This window comes from Alligator sinensis, unplaced genomic scaffold (assembly GCF_000455745.1).
Source record: "Alligator sinensis unplaced genomic scaffold, ASM45574v1 scaffold550_1, whole genome shotgun sequence".
Lineage (NCBI taxonomy): Eukaryota > Metazoa > Chordata > Crocodylia > Alligatoridae > Alligator > Alligator sinensis.
The window spans coordinates 2,424,638-2,433,762 of record NW_005841980.1 but is presented as its reverse complement, the minus strand read 5'-3'; the positions used below and the strand labels follow the sequence as shown (position 1 = coordinate 2,433,762).

Sequence of the window (9,125 nt, the reverse complement as noted above, 5' to 3'; positions counted from 1 at the left end):
GGGGCATGGTCCCGGGGTTTCCACCGCCCCCAGCGGTTGCTCCATCTGCGTGGGGTGGAAAGCAGAGCGAACCCCCCCAGCGCTGGGATGGGGCGGCCTGGGTCCCAGCAGCTCACAAGGCCAGGAGACAGCCCCGTGCCCCGCTCCAGGATGCTGCCCCTGCCACCCACCCACCCCACGGGGGAGCACCCACCCCCAGCTCCATGCAGCGCCCCCCGCTCCGCTCTGCGCTTGCAAAGGGGATGTGCAGCCGGGGGCACCGGCCTGCTGGCAGGGACCCCGGGGCAGGGGACACAAGCCCACCCCCCTGCCCAGGGCAAAGCACGGGGCCCTACCTGCACAGCTGGGCCCTGCTGCAAGCTGGCACACACTGGGCTACAATGTTGCCAGTCCTGACATCTCCCCGCTTCCTCCCCCCCCCAGAAGGAAGTGTGAGTCAGCACCGCCTCCCCTGGAAATTCCCACCCGTGATTGACAGCCCCGACAGCTAATCAACAGGCAGCAGAGGGCATATAAACAGAGGGGGTGGGGAAGGAGACCAGCATGGGGGAAGGGAGGTGGGGGCAGAGGACCTGGGCCTGGGCCTGGGGAGGGTGCTGCTGCATGGGTGCCAGTGCGCGAGCCCCACACCCCTGGGGTGGCCCAGGCCTGGCGGCCCCCTGTCCTATAGCTTGGAGGTGCAAACGGGGGGCTGCCCTGCTGGGGTGGCACGGCGCGGACGTGCCCCCTGCCCCTGCTCGCCCGTGCAAACCGCAGGCGGTGCGGCGCCTCCGTGCATTTTTGCAGTCGAACCAGCAGGAAGGGCCAGGCCTGATTTCCACCCCCAGCTCGTCTCTTCCCTTCCCTTCCTAAATATAGCACAACCGAGCCGCTTAGCCTCTGCGGCTGTGCGTGCAGGGGAGGGGCTGGAGGCCCAAGCCTTGCTCCAGCCTTTCTCCAGCGGCCTGGTGCCTGGAGGGGGATTTCCACTCCAGGCTCCAAGCAGGCGATGCCTTGCTTCTTCCCCTTTCCTGGACAGATCCCTCCGGCCTTGCAAAAGAGTTCGTCGGCTCCCTCTGCGCTGATGGAGCTCGGCCCAGGGGTTAGAAATCCTGCCCGCTGGTCCCCTTTCCCCATGCTCCACCCCAGTGCTGGGCAAGTCCGGGGGCTGCCAGGCTGCGGTGCCCCCCGGCTCAGCGCTTGATGCCTCCTCGGCCCTTTCCGGGGGGGAGAACCAAAGCCCCCGTGCAGAAAGCCGGGCTGCGGGTGGGGGGTCTCTGTGCCTGGGAGCGAGCAGAGGGCAATGACAAGGGGTCGAAAGCTGGCTTTGAAAGGGAATGACCACGACGCAGCAAGAGACTGGCGCGGGGTCTGCCAAGCCTCCCGTGCTGCCCTGGGGGTACCAGCCTCCCCCACATCATAGGGGCTTGCTACACATTCAGATGAAAACTGGAGAGAAACCCACCCTAGAGTTATTATTACACATTTCCAAGAACTAACTTTATAGCTGGCTGGCTCTCTCCATGGCCAGATAGACATTTTTATGGTGTGATAATTACTTGGCACATGTGGCTGGGCTAAATTTACTGTGGGATTCACCAGTTAATTGCACAATAAATGTAAATGTGCCCCAGTTGCTCCAGGAAATAGCTCGGGACTGGACCTGGGAAGGGTGTTACAGGGGGTGCTGCTCTCAGCAGAACGATGCCTTCACCTCGGGGCATGAATCCCACAGCTCTCCCGGTGCCGGGTGGCTTTGGGGAGGTCCTGGCCAGGCTGGCAGCAGCAAAAGCCCATCTCAGGGGTTCTCAGCCTTCTTAGGCCCCCTGAGAAAACACCAGCTCTCAGCTTTTACTTCTTCGACTACAGAAAAAACACAAGCTGTTCTGCTGCAGACTCCGAAAGACCAGGGCAGGGCAGAGCCGTTGCAACTCCATGCACTGAGTCACGTATAGGTGCTTGCACACCTAACAGTGCTAGTATGCAGCACCCTTAACAGGATCTCAATCCCCCAACACCCAGGCTGACAATCACTGGTCTATCCTGTGCCCAAAATAGAGGGGGAGACACGCACCCTGGACTCAGTAGGACCTCTGGGGCTTCCCCTTCCCATGGCATAGACCAAGCAGGGCTGGTGCACCCCTGGTTGGCATTTGCTGCCCTGCCAACAGGCCTGAAATCTGGGGGCAAAGCTCCCCTGGCCCCCCATGGGGACCTGCTTTCAGGTGAGGGTTTCAGCCTGCAAAAAATAGCCCGGGCCCAGGCTATGAACAGGCTGATCCGACCCTGCATAAGAGGAGATGGGGAAGGGCGGGGGGAGCGGGTCCTGGCACTGGGCTGGTGAAAGACAGTCCCATAAAGAAGTCTCTCTTCCCTACGCCTGCTCCAAGGAGAAGGAGGTTGTACTCACCCGGGTTGGACGGTCGCAGAGTGCAGGAAGGGAGCTGGGCTGAGCTTGCCTTTAGGCTGGAGCAAGGGACTTCCCCGTGATGGAGCCAGCCAGCGAGTGGTTTGATAAGGAGCCAGGTCTTCTGCACTGAGGCTTCGGCACAAGGGGGCTGTCAGAGGACGTCATGGCTGGATGAGTAATGACAGGGGTGGTGGGGAGCGGGGCAGGCCCGGGGGGTGATTCAGCCATGGAAACCTAGAAAGGCCGAGAAGATGGGCCCTGCCAGGCTGGTCCAAGCAGGATTGTGCTCGTTGCCACTAGCCCCATCCACTTCCCTGGGAAGCCCGCGTTGTCTTCTAGGAAATGCTTGCAGCTGTGCAGCCCATACTTCCTTCCTTCCTGGAGAGCAAAGCACCCCTCCGTCCCACCCCAGCCAGCTCACACCAGGCTTGGCAACAACCACGGCTCCGATACCACGGGTCTGCCCTCACGCCGGGACAGGGTGAAGGGCAACGAGACCTGTTAGCATTCCTGGCCGACACCGGAGAGCAGCTGGCAAGCCACGGGATGAGCTGATCCACAGCTGGCACCAGCTGGGGTGGGCACTGAAAGCTTGGTGCTGGAGATGAGAGCGTTGGGTCAGGGTGCTCTCATGCTGTACCGGCGATGTGCATAGTGTTAATCTTGTGGAGCAAACTTGGGGACCCGTTGATGGGCTTCAGCATGGGCTGGGCCAGCCTCTGGGGAGCACAGACCATCCCACAGTCCCACTTGGACTTGCTAGATTGCCCTACCGGCAAAGCAGCTGCCTTGCTAGTACAGCTGGGGCCTGGGACGAACATGGCAGGCAGGGCTTTGTCCCCACAGCCTGGGAGCAGGACCAAAGCACAGCACAACTAGGGGACTCATTAAAAAACTAGGGGACTGTGGTGTCGACACCTACACAGTCAGGTGGGTCACTAACTGGCTGGAGGGTCGCACCCAGAGAGTGGTGGTGGACGGGTCATTTTCGACCTGGAGGGCTGTGGGCAGTGGGGTCCCCCAGGGCTCGGTCCTCGGGCCTGCACTGTTCAACATCTTCATCAGAGACTTGGACGGGGGTGTAAAAAGTACCCTGCTCAAATTTGCTGACGACTCTAAGATGTGGGGGGATGTGGGCACGCTAGAAGGGAGGAATAGGCTGCAATCGGACCTGGACAGGTTACAGGGGTGGGCGGATGAGAACAGGATGGGGTTCAACACTGACAAGTGCAAGGTGCTGCACCTGGGGAGGAAGGACCAGCAGCAGACCTACAGCCTGGGGAACTCCCTTCTCGTCAGCGCAGAGGCAGAAAAGGATCCTGGAGTCATCATTGATGCCAAAATGAACATGGGCCGACAGTGTGGGGACGCGGTCAGGAAGGCCAACCACACCTTGTCGTGCATCCACAGATGCGTCTCGAGCAGGTCCCAGGAGGTGATCCTCCCCCTCTACACGGCACTGGTCAGGCCGCAGCTGGAGTACTGCATCCAGTTCTGGGCGCCGCACTTCAAGAGGGATGTGGCCAGCATGGAGAGGGTCCAGAGGAGGCCACCCGCATGGTCAGGGGGCAGCAGGACAGGCCCTACGAGGAGAGGCGACGGGACCTGAACCTGTGCAGCCTCCACAAGAGAAGGCTGAGGGGGATCTAGCGGCCTGTTACAAACTAGTCGGGGGGACCAGCAGGCATTGGGGGAGTCCCTGTTCCCCCGAGCACTCCCAGGAGTGACAAGAAATAACCGTCACAAGCTGGCAGAGGGTAGACTCAGACTAGACATCAGGAGGCGCTACTTCACTGTCAGGGCGGCTAGGATCTGGAACCAACTTCCAAGAGAAGCAGTGCTGGCTCCTACCCTGGGGGGCTTCAAAAGGAGGTTAGATGAACACCTTGCCAGGCTGTTTGACCCCAGTACTTTTTCCTGCCACAGCAGGGGGTTGGACTTGATGATCTGCTCAGGTCCCTTCAGACCCTACCAACTATGAAACAAATGCCTCTGGTACCCGCTGGGGCAAGCTTGGTGTCTGGGATAACCCCACTGCTGTGGAGGGACTTACTGCTCTTGGAGCAATACAGTGCCTGCTTCATTACGTGCATTTGCAGTACCCACCTGGCATGGGGATGCCCATCTAACAGAGCAGGAGAAGACGGCTTGGCTTTTTCCCTTTAGCTCTCCCGCCCGAGCTCATCAACTCAGGTGGCATCCTCCCAGCTCCTATTATTAGCTCCAGAAAGCACGAAGGGGACGGATGTGTGGTTGATGCCGGTGGAGGCAGCGGGTACCCCATGTCCCTCCTCCATCCTCACTGCACAGGCCAGGGTTAGGACGGGTCTGACTCAGAGGTGGTGGGTTGATGGGTGAAGCTGTTGCTGTTTCTACCCAGTTGCGTTCTGCTCCAGGCTTTGCCTTCAGTGCCCTCCTGGAGCTGATGTACTGCCACTGCCTTGACAATTCAGAGTCCTAGCAAAACTGGATGACCTCCGGAGGTCATGTCCAGCCCAGGCCCTGGCTTGGGGCAGGCTCAGCCCTGAATAAGCCACCCCAGACTGGTGTTTATCAAGCCAGTTCTTGCAAACAGTCCTCGTATGCCCAATGCCTCTAGACATCCTGGACCCCCTTACCTGGTCCCAGGTTTGGCAGGGAGATGTAGGCCCTGCCAACATCCAGCCACTGCGGGGACAGGGAGGAATTTGTTAAACTCTGCCCCGGAGATCCAAGGCAAGGGGCTGGACCCCCCCTGTTGTGGAGGAAGACGACATCCCCACACCCCTGCTTCTCTACATGTGGGGGTCAAAATCCTTCCTGACCACAAGTGGCTGATTGCTTTAGGCCAGCTGGGGGCTGCAGGGCTCGGCCCCAGAGGAGGGGGAGCTTGGGAGGTGGTGGCACTGGCTGGATCAAGACTGTATGCCCCCGGGCAGTTTCTTGCTTCGGCCTCGCTCAAACCCTGCTATTCGGGACCCAAAGCGGAGCAAGGGCCCTGCTGCATGCTCAGATGAAACCAACTCTCAAGTCATTACACATTGGCAAGCAGTAACTTGGTAGCTACCTGGCTCTTTGCATAGCTCAACGGTCATTTTGATGGTGCAATGATTACTTTGGCGGGCTCCATTTCTTGCACAATTCACCTGTAGATTGCGTGATGCATGCAATGCATATTAGAGACCCGAGAGTCGTTGTGCCGGATGGAGCTGCCATTGCACCGCCAGGCGAACTGGAGCAGATCCAGGCTGCCCCTTCCTCTGCTGGTGTTTGTTTGATCGTGGGCAGGGGATCACTTGGCAACTGGGCTGGTGAAGGAAGTCCAAAGCCCTGGGACAGCTGGCAGCGCGCAGGGGACAGCGTCAAGGATGTCTCGGCTCGAACGTGTGATGCATGCGAGGCCCTGCGGGTGCTTGCTGACATCAGCCACGGGTTCCTGCCACGGGTGTTTACTGCTCTGGGGCTCTTGGCCCGCTCGGGCAGAGGGAGGGAAGCAGCAGCCGCGGTGCTGACGCCTCCCAGCTCAGGGAGGAAGCTTTGGCCACGGAAGGGGATTTCCAGATCATCATGATCTGTTGCCTATGCAAATCAGACCCTCTAATTAACCTGGTGGGTGCCGAGGCAGGGCAGGGGGTTCGTTGGGTGGGGAGAGGAGCCTAGAGGTGATGTGGGAAGGCAGAGCAGTGCAAAAGAGACAACGGAGGCGGTGGGGTGAGAGAGGGGCACCAGCTGCTCCAGGGCTTTTGCAAGGCAGGCTCCGTCCCGCTCCATTTGGGGCTGGCCCCCACCCCCTCAATATAGGCAGAAAGAGATCAAACTGAGCCACGGCCCTGAGCCCACTGTAAGGGCCAAGCTCCAGCGCGGACCCCCTAAGGTCCTTGCCAAGCCCTGGGTCCCTACAAGCTCGTCTCAGGCTTCGCTTTGCCTCGTAGCAATGCGGACCCCTATTCTGCACGGCTCCCGCAGGGGCTTCGTCCCTCCCTGGACTCAGAGCTGCTTGCTGTCGAGCTGCCGCTGCCGAGCCCGTTGGCAGGTGCCGGTGGGTGGACAGGTGGCTCCCGAGCGGGGGGCGGTGCCGGTGGTTGGACAGCTGGCTCCAGAGGCGGGCAGGCTTGCGGGACACATTGGGGGGGGCGCATGCCCCTTGCAGGAGGCGCAGCGAGAGGTATTGCAGCACGGTCAGATCATGTCTGGCATCTGCAAACAGTCCTCCTCGCCTGGCTGCCCACATCCCACGCCACATCTGTTGTCTGTCCACAAGGGATGGGACAGGCCGGGGGGGTCCCAGGCTGGCAGAGGGGGGGGTGGCACAGGGTGCTCTCTTTGCTTGCAGATGCTCAGGCTTGTTTCCTCCTCTGCCTGGGTGCAAACAAACCAAAGTCACTTCCCCCGTCACCACCGCAGGGATAGCAGCAGGCAGAAGAGCTGCTGGGGTGGGGGGGGGTGAGAGACCTGGCATGAGAGCTTGGAGGGCACGGAGAGGCCAGGGGTGCAACAGTTTGGGGCTGACTCAGAGGGAAGTGCAGCCCAGCCACAACACACGGCTCCAGCTCTCGGGTTTTTGCAGATGTCGCAACGCGTGAGAGGCGAAGCAGCCCCTCGCTGCCAGCTGTGTGCCGGCAGGAAGAGGCATTGTGGGGACGGCCTGGGGGCTTCCGACGAGGTGGGGCCTGCCGGAGAACGGCTCCTCAGCTTCCTCAGACCCGTTTCCTGGTGCATCGAGGGCCTGGCTTTGGGTGGAGGCAGGCAGCGCCTATCTGGGAGCAAGAAGGCAGAGAAAAGGTGCCCAGCACAGAGAGGAAAACCCTAGCGACTCAGGGCTCAGCTCTCTCCTGCTTTCCCTAGCCAGCGCTGTGTGTGGCCCATGGAGGGGCACAGGATGTGGCCTCGCTCACCCCCTTGCAAAGGCAGTGGGAGCCAACCCGGTCTCCCCTCTTGCTCCTTATTGCAGGGATGGCCAGGCTCTCCCAACACCTGCCTTCCAGCAAGCAAAGCAGCAGCCGATTCAATTCCCACCTGCCTGCCTGGGGTTTTCTCTCCTCCTTACCTGAAGCCAGGCAGTGAAGGGGCGCCGTGCGTAGCAAACAGAGAAGATGCCGTCATGTTATTTCCCCCTACCCGAAGGAGCCCGTAGAAGTCCTTAGTGTGGCATTCACGCCCAGACCACGGCAGGTGATGAGGGGGATGGAGACACCCCTCCAACAGGCTCAAACCCTCCAGTGCCCGCATCCTCCTGGCTAAGGGAGCCTCTTACGAGCATCTGGACATCAATGGAGCATGGAGTCGAGTCAGATCTGTTTCGTCGACTTCCCTAGTGCAAGGCCAGCTCCGGCAGGGCTTGCGAGGGCGGGGGGCAGGAGCGCAGGGCAGCATTCATGGGCGGTAGGTCCCCGTGGTTAAAATGCTGGCGGAGACTGGCAGCTTGAAAGGCCATGCTGGGAGCTAGGTGGAGGCTATGGAGCCCAGCCAGCATGCTGCAGGGCTTTCTCCCTGCAATGAGAGCCTCTGTCAGAGAGACGAGAAACAGCTTGGAGAGACCTGGGTGTCCTCAGCCTCCAGGCAGGGAGCAACCAGGGCTTGAGTTCAGAGCCGTGCCTTCCAGGGAAGTTGCAGCACATGGGAAGTGCATCGGTGTCAACCGCAGGCTCCGATGAGATGCCGGGGAGCATGGCTGAGGGGATCCCCTCCATGCACACACGGCCAAGACAGGTAGATGCATGGGAGCCGGTGGCCTGGGGGTCTCCAGGAGGCTGCTGTAAGGAGCAATCAAGTCCGACTTTCTGGATGGAGCCCATCGGAGACACCAGGCCCAGACAGAGCTCCCACAAGCACAGCTGGTCATCCTGGCTGTCAGCTGCTTGCCTGGCCAGCTGCTTCTGGGCATCCAGGGGCATGGGATGCCCTGCTCCAAATCTGGCAGCCAGTGGGGTAAAGCCACCCAAATCCCACTGAATTTACAATCATGTGAGTGGTTGTAACTAGTGGCCTTGCTTGATGGTGAGCAACTAGACCATGTCACCGCTCCCAGTCTCCGGTGGCCAATAGGTCCAGGACTGCATCTGCCTAGATGCAGCAGCCTGATCTCCTTGGAAAACACCCTCGGCTCAGCCAAGGCCACCTCCCGGCCAGCTGCTGGCATTCAGCTCTGAGCCCCACCATCAGGCTGTGATGCCTTTGCCCAAGGGGTGAAGGCTGGAGCTGCTACCGAACCTCTCAGTCAGAACCGTTTTTCCTTGGTTAACATTTTGGCCTGTGCATGCATGGGCAAAACATGGGAAATTTTGCACGGGATGGGACCTGGCAGTGGCACAGCCAGCTGACCATCGTGGTGGGTTGCATTATCACTCTCACATGCCCAGTGCCCAGCTCCATCCACACCAGAGCAGCACAGGAATCCAGTCTGGGGGTTTTTACAGCTGAATTGTATAGGGCACCAGTGCCACTTGCAGGCTGTGCGTGGTGAATGACCCAGCAGTGTCCAGACCCACCCCTGGCCCTAGCTCAGGTCAATCCTGACCTGGATTTCCCTCTGCTTGATTCATAGATGTTAGGGTCAGAAGGGACCTCAATAGATCATCGAGTCCGACCCCCTGCATAGGCAGGAAAGAGGGCTGGGTCTAGATGACCCCAGCTAGATGGTTATCTAACCTCCTCTTGAAGACCCCCAGGGTAGGGGAGAGCACCACCTCCCTTGGGAGCCCGTTCCAGACCTTGGCCACTCGAACTGGGAAGAAGTTCTTCCTAATGTCCAGTCTAA

The 9,125-nt window shown here is 60.2% G+C and overlaps 1 protein-coding gene across 1 annotated transcript in view; it reads right to left on the bottom strand.

Annotated features, from left to right (window-relative positions):
* The window catches only part of TNIP1 (TNFAIP3 interacting protein 1), a gene marked incomplete at its 3' end in the record, with an annotated part of 19,325 nt that extends 16,797 nt beyond the window's left edge, over nt 1-2,528 (bottom strand). Inside the window, exon 1 of the mRNA XM_025200968.1 lies at nt 2,390-2,528. The remainder of the gene's footprint in view (nt 1-2,389) is intronic.
* Between the last annotated feature and the right edge of the window lie 6,597 nt (nt 2,529-9,125).